The sequence below is a fragment of the Acartia tonsa genome, chromosome 6 (genome assembly GCF_053477335.1).
Source record: "Acartia tonsa isolate MP-2025a chromosome 6, ASM5347733v1, whole genome shotgun sequence".
NCBI lineage: Eukaryota > Metazoa > Arthropoda > Copepoda > Calanoida > Acartiidae > Acartia > Acartia tonsa.
This window is the reverse complement of record NC_137265.1, coordinates 65,668-80,865: the sequence shown is the minus strand read 5'-3', so window position 1 is coordinate 80,865 and position 15,198 is coordinate 65,668.

The following is a 15,198-nucleotide window of genomic DNA, read 5'->3' as shown; positions in this document are numbered from 1 at the left end:
AATCCACGGAAAATGTCTATAATATGTTAAAAGTAAAAGTACTATAGAACCTATTTTTTGAAGCGAAGCTATTTCTGATTTATTTACATAAATAAAAACGAAAATGTCTATAATATGTTAAAAGTAAAACTATAGAAACTAACTTTTGAAGCGAAGCTATTTCTGATTTATTTACATAAATAAAAACGAAAATGTCTATAATATGTTAAAAGTAAAACTATAGAAACTAACTTTTGAAGCGAAGCTATTTCTGATTTATTTACATAAATAAAAACGAAAATGTCTATAATATGTCTATAATACGATGCGATAAATATCTATTTTCTGAAGCAACATAAAAGATAGACAGACAAAAATCAAAATGTATTTCCGTGAGAAATTAAATCTTGTTGTTTATCTCCCTCCCCCACCCCTCCTTCTAACTAACCATTACTACCAGGCTAAACCAATCTAATGAAATTCTCCCCTCTTTTTATAAGGTTTTAATTTAACACCTGCATTTATAATATGTGTATGACCGGAAAGTAAAAACGATTTCTTACAGATTTTTCTTTCTCATAAATTTAAATGATTTCTATTTCAAATATTATTTTTTCAAGATTATATTAAAATAGTATTTAAACACAATTTTACGGATATAGGATGTATGTATGTACAATTATAATTTCTACTAAGAGTAAGAGTTATCAAATATAGTAAAGACAAGACTTATTAATCCCAGTGTATGACCGGAAAGTAAAAACGATTTCTTACAGATTTTTCTTTCTCATAAATTTAAATGATTTCTATTTCAAATATTATTTTTTCAAGATTATATTAAAATAGTATTAAACACAATTTTACGGATATAGGATGTATGTACAATTATAATTTCTACTAAGAGTAAGAGTTATCAAATATAGTAAATTTAAATGATTTCTATTTCAATCAAATATTATTTTTTCAAGATTATATTAAAATAGTATTAAACACAATTTTACGGATATAGGATGTATGTACAATTATAATTTCTACTAAGAGTAAGAGTTATCAAAAATATAGTAAAGACTTATTTAAGCTTTAAGTGTATGACCGGAAAGTACTTAAAATCTTAAAACCACGTTAAAACCATCGCAAATACGTCGTATGATGACCGGAAGAAAAGGCCAAAGGGGGCGGAGATTTAGTATAAATATCTGAGTTCCGTTCAAATACAACTTAGTTTAATAAAATATAAGAAGCATTCAAGACCAAGGTCAACAAGTCAACAACACCAGTCATCTTATACAGTTTTCCACAGTCATCCCTATCAGTATCATCTTATTCTTATCATCATATTCCATCGCCATCGTCCTGTTCACCATCGCCATCGTCCTGTTCACCATCGCCATCATATTTATCATCAATTATTATTATCTGATTCTGTTAATAATGCCTTCAGTAACCAGGAGTATGGTACGTGCGGGGGTTGCGGCCCTTGAACCGGCTGTCCAGCCTGCCCGTGTCCAGCGTGCCCGTGTCCAGCGTGCCCCTGTCCAGCCCCAGCGTGCCCCTGTCCAGCGCGCCCATGTACGTGGTGCACCACGGCAGGCGGGAAATATAGGGCAAAACCTGATCATCATTGGTGATCAGGTTTTTAATGCTCCTGGAGTTGGACCTGCTGGTGTAGTACCACCGCCGCCAGTTGACCAGCCTGCCCCTGGTGCTCCTGCTCCTGGTGCTCCTGCTCCTGGTCCTGCTCCTGGTCCTCAAGGTCCTCAAGGTCCTCAAGGACCTCAAGGTCCTCAAGGTCCCAGGGGCCCTAGGGGCGCCGATGGCCCCCCTGGAGTGGGGAATAGGGTCAACAATAGTTTCACCATTAATAATAATAATTATTATAATTATATTATTAATGGTGTAAGAGTCCCTATTCCTGTTCCTGAGCATCCTGGCCAACAGAACCAGATAAATATTCACATTCACCAGCACTATCATTAACCATCATCAATCAACTTGTCATAATCAGTTACCTGTTCACCATCGCCATCTGTATATATATTAATAATCCATCGCCATCTATTATTACCTGTTCACCATCGCCATCATATATTCATCTAATATTAACTAATTATTTAACTATTTGTTTTGTATGTATTGTAAATAGAAACTTAAATAACTATATTGAAATTGAATTGTAAATATTATAAAAATAACTTTTGCGTGATATTGTAAAAAATAAATGTGATAGAAACTCAAAATAATACACTTTTTATATTCATTTTTGGTGGATAGTCTTTAGATTTAATTTTATTAGACACTAACACTTTCAAAACGATTCTGGTAACGATTAATTTAATTATAGAGTTGCATGTCAAAAAAAAATCAGTTAATACTTGTGTTTGGATTAGGAACTTCGGATAATTATATCGCATTATTGGATTTACGGCCTAAACTAACCGGCTGCTTATTATATACACTTTTTATATTGGTGGATAGCTTTTAGATTTAATTTAAAAGTTTAAAAATGATTCTGGTAAAAAAGAGAAAAGATAGAGATTTATCGCATCGTATTATAGACAGCTTTCCGCTTTATTTAAATAAATCAGTTTTTATGTAAATAAATCAGAAATAGCTTCGCTTCAAAAAATAGTTTCTATAGTTTTAATTTTAACTTAATTATTAAAACCAGATTTTTTAGCCCCGAGGAGCCGTTTAACTATGAAAGAAATAGCTATCTGTCTTAAAGAACGAACGAATTAAAAAGTAAAAACTTTGTATATTTGTTTTACATAGAAAGAGTAGTTTTTATTGCAAATCAAATATATTTTTTTATCCGTGGACCGTGGGACATGAAATTTCGTTGTTTCTCTTAAATAAATTAATAACCCCTCGCCTCCCCCCTCCCCCAAGCCATGAAAAAAAGAAATGAATATAAATAGATTCAGATTTCAATTTGAGATCCTTGGTAGAGAGATATTAACAGACATCCTATTATTTTATTTTTTGGTTTTCAATGATAACTATGACATATATAGAGTAGACAGAACAGAAAAAGAGTAGTTTTTATTGCAAATCAAATATAATTTTTTTCATTTGTTTTTTATCCGTGGAGATTAACAGACATCCTATTATTTTATTCTTTGGTTTTCAATGATAACTATGATATATAGACAGAACAGAAATGTACAATCGTTTGATTATTAAAACCAGTTTTTTTAGCCCCGAGGAGCCGTTTAACTATGAAAGAAATAGCTATCTGTCTTAAAGAACGAACGAATTAAAAAGTAAAAACTTTGTATATTTGTTTTATTCAAAAAGAGTAGGTTTTATTGCAATTAGAGTCTTCCAACTAATTCACTTACAATTTTGCTTCATATCCGTGTCATGTTATTTAGTTGACCCTTTTTAAAAAAATTTCAATTTCCCTTCCTTGCGAAAGAATGTTTTTAAAACTTAAAACATATGAAATGATATTATCAGATATTATCATCAATCTATAATATAATTGGCCAAAAAGCCTTCATAAAGTGTTATAAAGAGAATATAGTATCACTAATGATTCCTATATTCCAACTTTCAATATGTAACTTTGAAGCAATTTTGTTTGTTTTCTACATTACCGAATACTTTGTGAAATCAATTCGTCTCAAATGTAACTTTTCTTAAAAATAGGTTTCTAAAACTTGAAATATAATTTTTAACTTTTCTTACCAATGAATGATGAAAGTATAAATTTAAGAACAATTTGAAATATTTACCCTCTAACGGCTAATTTATTTACTATAATTTCATCGTATTAAATCCAAATTTAATCTTGTTTCTCCCCCCCCCCCCCATCCCAATTATTACCATACCATTACCAGGTTGGTTACGATATTATATATTTGTTTTTTATCCGTGGACCGTGGGACATGAAAGATTAAGCATCAAATCCTCCCCCCCTCCTCAAAGGGGAAATTAGGAGAATTCTTACATGTCTACCTAATAAAACATACATAAGTAGCGAAGCTCTAAAATTATGAATAATAAATAGACCATTTGGAACAATGTATGGTTGTCTTTTGAAGCATTAAGCTAATAGAAAAACGTTAAAACTTAAACAATTGAATTTACAATTACATAATCCTAAATTTGCCTAAACTTAAAATTGTTTATTTCTTATCAGTTCAGCATTTTGATTATTATTATTGTCAACTGTCCTATCCCCTCCTAATATTTATGTTTTTCCCCCTTTTTTTTTGGGGGGGGGGGGGGGAGCTAAACAGATATCCTATTACTCCTAATATTTATTACATACAACACCAACCCCAATTTTAGGGGGTTACATGGAGAAAATGTTAAAAATTTTGAGATTTTTACAAATTACACCTCTAAATATATAAAGATAGAATATAGATTATTATTATTGTCCACTGTCCTATCCCCTCCTAATATTTATGTTTTTCCCCCTTTTTTTTTGGGGGGGGGGGAGCGCGCATTACCACTCCGCCCATATTCATAATGAGCGGTGAAAATGGACAAAAAAATTGTAAAATACGTGATAAAACATTTATAACAATCTTTTTCTATATATAACAATATAGTGTATTTCCGTAAAAAGACTCGGACGGAGGGACGTATGGACATACCTTAATTATAGAGTAACAAGGATTCTTATAATTTCATTTGCACTATGTTTATATATATGAGGGGGGGGGGGGGGGTCACGATTAATTTTTAACTTGGTGAGTGGGTAAGATTATAATTTATTATACTAGTGTAGTCTCACCCCTCCCCTATTTGAAGGTTGACCGTTACGATACAAATATTGACCCCTCCCCCCCCCCCCCCCAAGAAATAAGTTAACAATTCAAAACATATTGAAAATAGGAATTAGCGAAGCTTTTCTATAATTTGTGTTGGTTATAGACGTCAGTTAGTATTACTATTTTATATAATTTATAGACAGAATACTTACTTATAATTATACTTATGCATTTATGTTAATGTTCCCCCCCCCCCAAGAAATAACAAAACAAAACATATGGAAAATTCAAAATACTAGGAATTAGCGAAGCTTTTCTATAATTTGTGTTGGTTATAGACGTCAGTATGTTAGTATTTATATAATTTATAGACAGAATACTTACTTATAATTTTGATTATACTTATGCATTTATGTTAATGTTTTGCTTTAATGGATATTGTCATCCTTGTTAAAAATATTTCACACATCCCATTCCCAACACTTCATATTTGAAGATATCTAGAATATTATAAATCTTAATAATTTCTTGGAAACCAACAACAAAGAAAAATTTGTAGGGGGTAATGATTCCTTGAAATTTCATTTGCTTACAGACCTTTGAAGTGACAACATTTGAACATTTGTTTTACTTTTGCTATCGTTATGGCGGAACAAGGACAGAGAGTCAGAGTTGGGCGCAGGCGCAAGGTGATGATGGATGACTTGGTTCCTTACTTCCCCCGTACTCTTACCTGCACAGATCCAGAACCGGCTTTATACCCCGACCTGATGCCTGGATGGTTCGCCCATTATCAGGTCCTACACAGATATTTTAAAGATATATGTAACCTGCTTTACAGGTCGGGGTTTCAGAGTGTTTGTAATATGGAGGCGCTCAGACTATTTAGTGAAGGAATTGGTATATACCAATTCCTTCACCAAGCCCTTCCATCTTCTCAGCGTACACGCGAAGAAAATGAACTTGTTCTGCAGCAACTTGAAGCCAAATGCAACGGTTACCGTGACGACGTTATCCAGTCGTTAGATGTCTATGACCGTGCGATTAATTTAGATGGCACAGTAGATCTATCATCAGATGAAGACGAATATCCCGATATCTCCGGCGATGTAAATCCATCTTCCGATGATGACGATATTGACGCCATCCTGGAAGTTCTGGAACACGAAGGTGGCGCGAGCGAAGGTGAAGGTGATGACTCTGATGAGTCTGTGATCATTATCGATTGATCATTGATGTTGCGTTGAGTTGAGATCGTATTCCTGTGAATATTTAGTTAGATTCCACATAAATAACTTGACATATATATGCTATAATAATAAAACTATGAAAAATAATTTTCTTATTTTTATTTAATTTAATTTGTAATTGCGATGCTGCTCTATACTTTGAATTATAATTGAAGAAGTAAGCTCTGTTTGTCTGTAGCTAAGGATCTCGCTAACCACTGAACCTATATGGTTCTCCTTTACAGTACAGCTTCGTATAGGTCCTTAGATGGTTTTAGGCTAGAGAGACGTTTGATATAGTTATTTGATATAGTTAAAGTTTAGTTAGGTCGTTAATTAATATATGTTTACGAAATACTTATGTTTCTGCCGTGATTATTTGTGTACTTATTTTAACTTTGAAGACATAAATTTAAAATTATCAATAGCTATAGTATTTCTTGCATCGTTAAACGGCACGTCAGGGCTACAAAAACTGGTTTTAATCTTATGAAATTAAATTAAAGACTTGGTTAATAATTGTATGAATCTATCCTATAATATAAACTTATAAAGAAGTAAGCTCTGTTTGTCTGTAGCTAAGGATCTCGCTAACCACTGAACCTATATGGTTCTCCTTTACAGTACAGCTTCGTATAGGTCCTTAGATGGTTTTAGGCTATTTTTCTGCCCTTTCATATCCCTTCGAATATAGAGCCTCTAAATGCTAGGGGCGCAGCCGTTTGTATCCAAGGAAGAGAGACGTTTGATATAGTTATTTGATATACTTAGGTAGGTTAGGTAAGCGTTCCACGTATTTAAAATTATCAATAGCTATTTCTTGCATCGTTAACGAATAAAAGCTAACTATCTCGGACGAAAAATCAACATGTTTAAAATGGACGTACGGACATTCTGGTAATGATTATAGAGTTGCTACGCTTTCTAAATCGGACGGACCGACCATAAGAATGAATAAAAAAGTGTATTATTTCGAGTTTCTTATCACATTTATTTTTACAATATCACGAATATAAATATGAAATGAATGAAATACAAAATGAAAATGAAACAATGAAATTGAAAAACGAAAAAAAAACAGACAGACAGACAGACATATTTACATTTAGAAATATAAAGTAGATTTGCTACTAAAAAATGAAAATGAAACAATGAAATTGAAAAAAAAATTAAATGAAAATGAAAAAATTAAAACTAAAGAAAAGGGGTAGTTTCACGAAATGCATTTGAACTTAATTTAGTGAACCGCATATTTTATCCTGGTTAAATGGGTAAACTACATTTATATGGCATATATTTGAAATGAATTCAATTTTCTACCACGTAGTTTTTAAAATATCAAGACCTGAAAATTGTCTTTTTTGTGATATATGCAATTTAAAAAGACGATTTTCAAGTCTTGACATTTTAAAAACTATGTGGTAGAAAATTGAAATTTTTTCAAATATATGCCATATAAATGTAGTTTAACCATTTAACCAGGATAAAATATGCGGTTCACTAAATTAAGTTTAAATGCATTTCGTGAAACTACCCCTTTAAAAAATCTGCAAATTTACGAAAATTAATTAACAATAAAATCAATAATAATATATATTACAAAATTAACAATAATCAATTTGAATTCTATTATGAAATAATATTACAAAATTATAAATATTAATTTAAATAGAATTCAAATTGATTATTGTTAATATTGACTGTGGCGTGCGCACCTATTGTTAAATTGAAAATAGCCGGTACGACACGGTCACGACGAGGTTCTTGCTGTGGGGGGGGGCTGTTGGGGGGGGTTTGGAATGGGGTCTGGTTGTTGGGGGGGGGGGCTGTTGAGGGGGGTCCGGCTGTTGTTGAGGGGGGGGCGGGGGCTGTGGTGCTTGATGGGGAGCCGGAGCAACACCAACATTGTTGTTGTTCCCCATCTGCTGGACAACCTGTTGAGCATGACCTTAATAAATTAAATCAAAATTAAAATTAAAATCTCTCAGGAGGGTGGTCGATAGATCGATGTACATCCCCAGTGATTTTCCCTTCTGTAGATTACAATTAGTTCCATAAAAGCCAAAAAAAATACATTTTAATTAAAGAGCCAAAAAAATACATTTTAATTAAAGATCCAGCTTAGATTTTTTGACGCATTTTTTTGGAGCTTCTCTTTTATGCATGTTTTCATCCTTGTTTTATAATAATCATGTAAGCAATTCTGTATGATATTTACTATTAATTTAAATGGTTAATTTTTCAAAATCATAAAATATCTCAACGCAATCAGATTAAATTCATTCCAAAAGGTGAATTTATTATTTCAAAGTAAGGTTACTGGACAAACGCAGGAGTCCCAATTATATATAATACCTTGTCCTCTTGGAACATTACCGCGTCCATGGCCTCGACGATGCCCATCAGGCTGGGGTTCAACAGGAACAGCAGCAGCCACACCTTAATGAATTAAATCTTATTTATTATTTCAAAGTAAGGGGACTGGACAAACGCAGGAGTCCCAAACGTCGGAGTGGACAAACGCAGGAGTGTTAAATTAAAATATTAATTTTAAGTATTTCTGTACAGGTTAGGTTAGGTTAATATGTACAAGATATATAAGACTTGGAATAGGTAATAATAAAAATATGATTATATATAATACCTTGTCCTCTTGGTTGAACAACCCGATCATCTCGTCCATGGCCATCATCAACAGCAACAGGAGGAACAGCTGCCACACCTTAATAAATTAAATCTTATTTATTATTTCAAAGTCCCAAACGTCGGAGTGGACAAACGCAGGAGTCCCAAACGTCGGAGTGGACAAACGCAGGAGTCCCAAACGTCGGAGTGGACAAACGCAGGAGTGTTAAAGTATTACAACAGCCACACCTTAATGAATTAAATCTTATACACTAAATAAATTTATTAACTTAGTCCTATAGTTTATACAAACGGACAGTTTAACTTTAAAAAAGTTTAAACTTTACAGTAATATAATTAAACTAAAGAGTAGCTATACTTAAAACAACGATGACAACATCCATAAAAGCGAAGCACTGAAACGGTAGGACAAACGGACATTAACACTTTGTTTGAAATCGATAGGACAATTCTAACATGCCTAAATTAACGAATAAAAGCTAACTATCTCGGACGAAAAATCAACATGTTTAAAATGGACGTACGGACATTCTGGTAATGATTATAGAGTTGCTACGCTTTCTAAATCGGACGGACCGACCATAATTATAGAAAAGCTTCGCTTTTAAAAAGGTAAATTAAAAGGTAAAAAGGAGAACCCGATCGGTTCATCGGTTAGCGAGATCCTTTAGTATAAGGATTATTTATTCATTATATTACACTTGGAATAACTAAAAATAAATAGAATTCAATATATATTATACCTGGGTCAAGTCGTTGACGTCGTTCAAGTATTCGCAGGCTCCTTCGTTTCGTGCTGGGTCTAGATTTCATATTCGGAATCGGATATTTATACTGAAATAAATTATTAAGGTAATAAATAATAATAATTAGTATTTTTCATAATGCAAATGCAGATATAATTCAATTTCAAAACGTTCACAATATAAGTATAAAAACACTGCAAAATCAAATATTAAAAAATAATTAACTTTATAAGTTTATTTTATGCGTATATAAAAAATAATTACGCATTTAAAAGAAAGAGAAAGGCGTTCAAAAGGTAGAGAAAGCCATTAAAATAAAGGGGTTGTATGCAAAAATGTAATTTCATCATTAGTATTACCTTCAGATAAGCCGCTGAAATTTATTTTGCCTTTTCTCGGCAGTTTTCGGCGGTTGCGCCGCCGTTTCTTCTCCCCTTAGTATCCAAGTAACTTGAAGTTGGCTGGCCCATCTCTCGTTCGTCGCCAACCTACAATTTAACTTTAAATTACAAATTTGTAAAATGTAAAATGTAAATTATCTTTATAAACCAACCTAATGCCGTAAAATCAATCTTCGATATTTATTATTTAGAAAATGTTAAGATTTTTAATTTGTTAATACTAATAGTCTAATAGCATGAAAAAATTTTATCTTTACATACCCTTTAAAATAAGTGGCATCCGCATTTAGAGCCTAGAGGTCAATATCATCAAACATATATGGGTGGGGGAAGGGTTTTACATGTAAGTAACACCTTTATAGTCCCCCCCCCAAAAAAAAAGGGAAGGGCAATGGGCTGTTTATTTTACACTAGTCTCCCCCCCCTCCCCTATTTAAGAAGGGTTGCTATATGAAAAGAAAGGGTTGAAGATTTTGAATATAACCCCCCCCCCCAAAAAAAAAAAATACAAAGAATAATCCCTTTATTTATTTAAATTTTCCTTTATAAAAATTTTCCATAATATATATATGACACCTTTATTATAACCCCCCCCCCCCAAAAAAAAATACAAAGAATAATCCCTTTATTTATTTAAATTTTCCTTTATAAAAATTTTCCACTAATGCTGGGTGACGGGAGAGAGTTTTTTTAACTTTTAAGAAAGGTTTATATATATGACACCTTTATAAATTATAACCTTATATTATAATGGCCGATAAATTGATGTACACTCCCAATGATGATGCACAAAATTACCCCTTTTGTAAATAACAATTAATAGTTGAAACGTTTTTACACTCAACTTAATGAAGCAACCAAGTCCCAAAATTCCCCAAGTCCCCAAAATTGTTGAGCAAACCAAAAAGAAAACGTTGGTATAAAACTTTGTTTTTAAAAGATATGAAATGATACAGATATTCATCATATCATTATCATCAATCTATTCTATAATTGGCCAAAAAGCCTTCATAAAGTGACAGCAAGCTGACAATAAAGATGAAAATCCTTGAATGTTATGTAACTTCCAATATGTAACTATGAAGCAATTTTGTTTGTCTACATTACCGAATACTTTTTTAATTCTATTCATCTCAAATGTAACTTTTCTTAAAAATAGGTTTCTAAAACTTGAAATATAATTTTTAACTTTTCTTACCAATGAATGATGAAACTTAAGTATAAATTGAAAAACAATTTGAAATATTCAGCCTCTAACGGCTAATTTATTTACTAAAATTTCATCGTATTAAATCCAAATTAAATCTTGTTGGTTCCCCCCCCCCCCTCCTCCTAACCATTACGTTATGATGGGTGGAGAAAAAAAGATTACATATAATTATATTCAAATAAGAAGTGTTGAAAAAGGGGGGTGGGGCAGGTTTCAAATAATCTTTAATCTTTTAATCTTTAATCTTTTACGGAGGGTAAATTAAGTGTTAAATTACCCCTTCTGCAGATTAAGCATCAAATCCTCCCCCCTCCTCAAGGGGAAATTAGGAGAATTCTTAGTCTTACATGTCATATAAATATTTTCCAACACATCCCATGATTTCCCTCGTAGTAATTGGATACGGATTATACCCCCCCCCCACACTTTCTTTTATGTGTGTTTATTTTATCCCTTACTATTCCAAAAAATAAAATTATGGGTGGAGTTACTGTTAAGTTGTTAACCCTTTTCTTCCCCCAATCATCCAATGTAAGCGGTAACCTGGCCATTTTCACCACCTTAGGCTTAAAGTCATAAAGTCATAATTAATATTAATCTTTTTATTTTAGTTTTAGTTCAGTTACAACATCGTTAGAGAATGGCTGAGCCTGACTCTAATAAAGTTATAGGTGACGATGATGACAACATGTCCGATGTTTCGGATGTTATTAATATTGACAGTGAGGTTGTCCAAGCTATGCCTGACTCTTCAGTTACGCGTAGTTTGCGTGAACGTAAGATCGACGATGCAAGCATATCCGATTTTTTGGATGAGGTTGAACTTGATATGTTGGAGGAAAAGGAGGGTTTGGGGTCCTTTTTATTTATTAAGCTCAAATGCATTTTGTGAAACTACCCCTTATAAAATTAGTGGGTTTCGTCGTATTTTTACTTTTTATTTACTATTAAGCTCAAATGCATACCCCTACTAAAATTATAATAAATGGGATTATGAAAAGTAGTGGGTTCCTTTGTATTTTTACAGTAACTTTTTATCTTAGGGTAGGTAAATGTTATTTATTTATTTAATTTTCACTTTTCAGTTGCACTCCAGGGTCGGAAATGTTGGAGGAAAAGGAGGGGTTGGGGACCCCCACAAAAAAAATAACCCCCATTGATAGCATTAGGTAATAATAATATTTTCATTTTATATTTATACCCTAATACCATTAGGTAATAATAATATTTTCATTTTATATTTATACCCCTAATAAAATTATAATAAAGGGGATTATGAAAAGTAGTGGGTTCCTTTGTATTTTTACAGTAACTTTTTATCTTAGGGTAGGTAAATGTTAAAAAAATATCCTTACTTACTTTTGGTCAGGTTAGGTTGGGTCGCATTGAGTAATCCATCCTCCGGGGCGAATTCCTTCCATGTTCAGCAACTCTCGGTGCTCTACACACCAAGAGAGGCCATTTTTTTTTAGAATATAATCCCAAATTTGGTAAATTTGGTGGGTTCTAAAAAGAACCAGAGAAAATTGAAATGCTTTATTTATTTATTTATTTAATTTCAGTTGCACTCCAGTGGCGTCAAAAATAGCTGATCCACAACGGAAGCGCATAATAACAAAGTTGTGTTCACCTCCAAGGGTGAAGAAAAGAAGAAAAGAGTCTTCTCCCCAATCGAGGTAAAAAAAACAAGTAGCCAAATAATTTTTTTTTTTATTTTGTCCAGAGGGCAAGGGAAAAATAATATTAATTAATAATTAAAATAATAGGCTATTTTTTTAAGGTCAAAACCTGCAAGCCCAGAACCTGAAAAAACAACTTCACCCCCCAAACCTTCTCCCCAATCGAGGTAAAAAAAACAAGTAGCCAAATAATTTTTATATTTTGTCCAGAGGGCAAGGGAAAAATAATATTAATTAATAATTAAAATAATAGGCTATTTTTTTAAGGTCAAAACCTGCAAGCCCAGAACCTGAAAAACCAACTTCACCCCCCAAACCTTCTCCCCAATCGAGGTAAAAAAAACAAGTAGCCAAATAATTTTTATATTTTGTCCAGAGGGCAAGGGAAAAATAATATTAATTAATAATTAAAATAATAGGCTATTTTTTTAAGGTCAAAACCTGCAAGCCCAGAACCTGAAAAACCAACTTCACCCCCCAAACCTTCTCCCCAATCGAGGTAAAAAAAACAAGTAGCCAAATAATTTTTATATTTTGTCCAGAGGGCAAGGGAAAAATAATATTAATTAATTAATTAATTATTTTAAGGTCAAAACCAGCAAGCCCAGAACCAGCTTCACAAACAACACCAGATACATCACCAATGCGCCCACTCAACGTAACGCCGCCGCCATCTCCATCACCTACAAGTACAACAGCCACACCTAAAGCCGCAGCCACACCTACAACACCAGCTGGAGACACACCTTCTTCAGCACAGTCATCACCAGCTGGAGAAAAGCCAAAAGGGAGAGGTGGCCGTACAAAAGGAGCCAAGAATAAACCCAAGATGAACAGTCACAGTTCGGAACATATGTTCATCAAAGGTAAGCTTAAATTAGTATAATTAATATCAATAACATAGGTAGTAACATTAAAAATTTAATTGACAGGATGTCTATTTGTCTGTACTTAAATAAAATACATTATATTATATTTATAATTAATAACCATACAATCTCAACCGTAAATACATAAATTTCTAGAATACTAGTTTGTTTTACTTTACCTATATATTAAATTAACTGTTCTATTGATTACCTAGACTGCGTGGATACAGTACAAGGTGACACACACTCGCTCTATGACCGCCTTGATGGGAAGAGGATAACATATAGTAATGGTGATAAGGTACAAACATAAATACTAAAAATAATAATAAAATGTAGAGGGGGGGGGGGGGGCAAAAGTGACACTTTTTGAAACCAAAACTAAAAGTCAACAAAGGAACACAACTAAAAAAAGAGTTACAGGTGTGAGATTATTAAATAAAATGTTTAATAAAATTAAAATTACTTCAGGTTTATGTCTACTTGGTTAAAGTGCTTGAAGATCATGCTTACATGATCCCCAACTACCCTGGAAAGGGTAAGCATAAGACCCCGTGGGGGCGGGGGTGCAAATACTGTCACTTCAATACCTGGGATGACACATACCACGTGAAAGAATGCCCCACAGATCCAAAAGCAAGAGAGAAATTTATACTGCAAGAAACTAACCTTCTTAGGTAATAATATTAAGTTGACATAAAATAACATGATGTATTAACGCAACGTGCCGGAGCCGTATAATTTTGATGCGGCTCCGGCTCCGGGGAGCCATATTTGGAAATACGGCTCCCGGCTCCGGCTCCAGCTCCGGCTCCTACCTTAAAATTAATATATCAATTTTTTTCATTATTGAATTTGATAAAATAAGATAAATAATATAAAATATTTTGCTTTTATTTGATTAAAGCTATATAAAAGTAGAAGGATGTGTGTCTATTTGTTAAGTAACAATAGTTTTTCAGTTTATTATATGGAAATAGACCGTTGCCAAATTATAATATTACTTTAAAAAATCATTTTTACCTAGTCCGGAGCCGGAGCCGTTTTTAACAAAAAATACGGCTCCGGATCCGGCTCCACCAAAAATGTTGCTGCTCCCGGCTCCCGGCTCCGGCTCCAGAACACTGGTATTAAGTATTCATAAACATTGATTAAAAATATATACTGACGGACAAGGTGAATTATAGAGTAGCTTTGCTAAAAAAAATAATATTAATTGCTTACCTGTTTAGGAGGTTTCGCCATCACTGGATCAATGACCACAGAGATGTTTACCGAGAGTATAGGAAGGGAGTGAACCTGGCCAGCTTTCAGAGGAAGTTTCAACAGGCCCAGGCAGATGCTGAAATTATCCATGAAGTCAAAATATACACCACATAACAGGAAAACTGGTTAATAATGAAAGTTTCCTTCGCTTTAAGGTAAATGTATGTTTAATATTTTTGATCATATTTGCTGTTATCTAATGTCTCATACCTATATTTTTTTAAACAAAATGAATTGAAAATGATTGCTAAAATCGAAATATATCTTCATGTCAGTTAGAATAGTGTATTTTTTAAAAATAGGTTGAAAAACATACTAACTTTAAAAAATTCGCTTTAAGGATAAGGATGCCAATGCCTTTGACCATCTCATCGCCAAGCAGGTCGGTTTACTTGAGAAAGGCAACAAGCAGGATGCACCCACCAGCAAACAGCTTCATAACTGGCTGC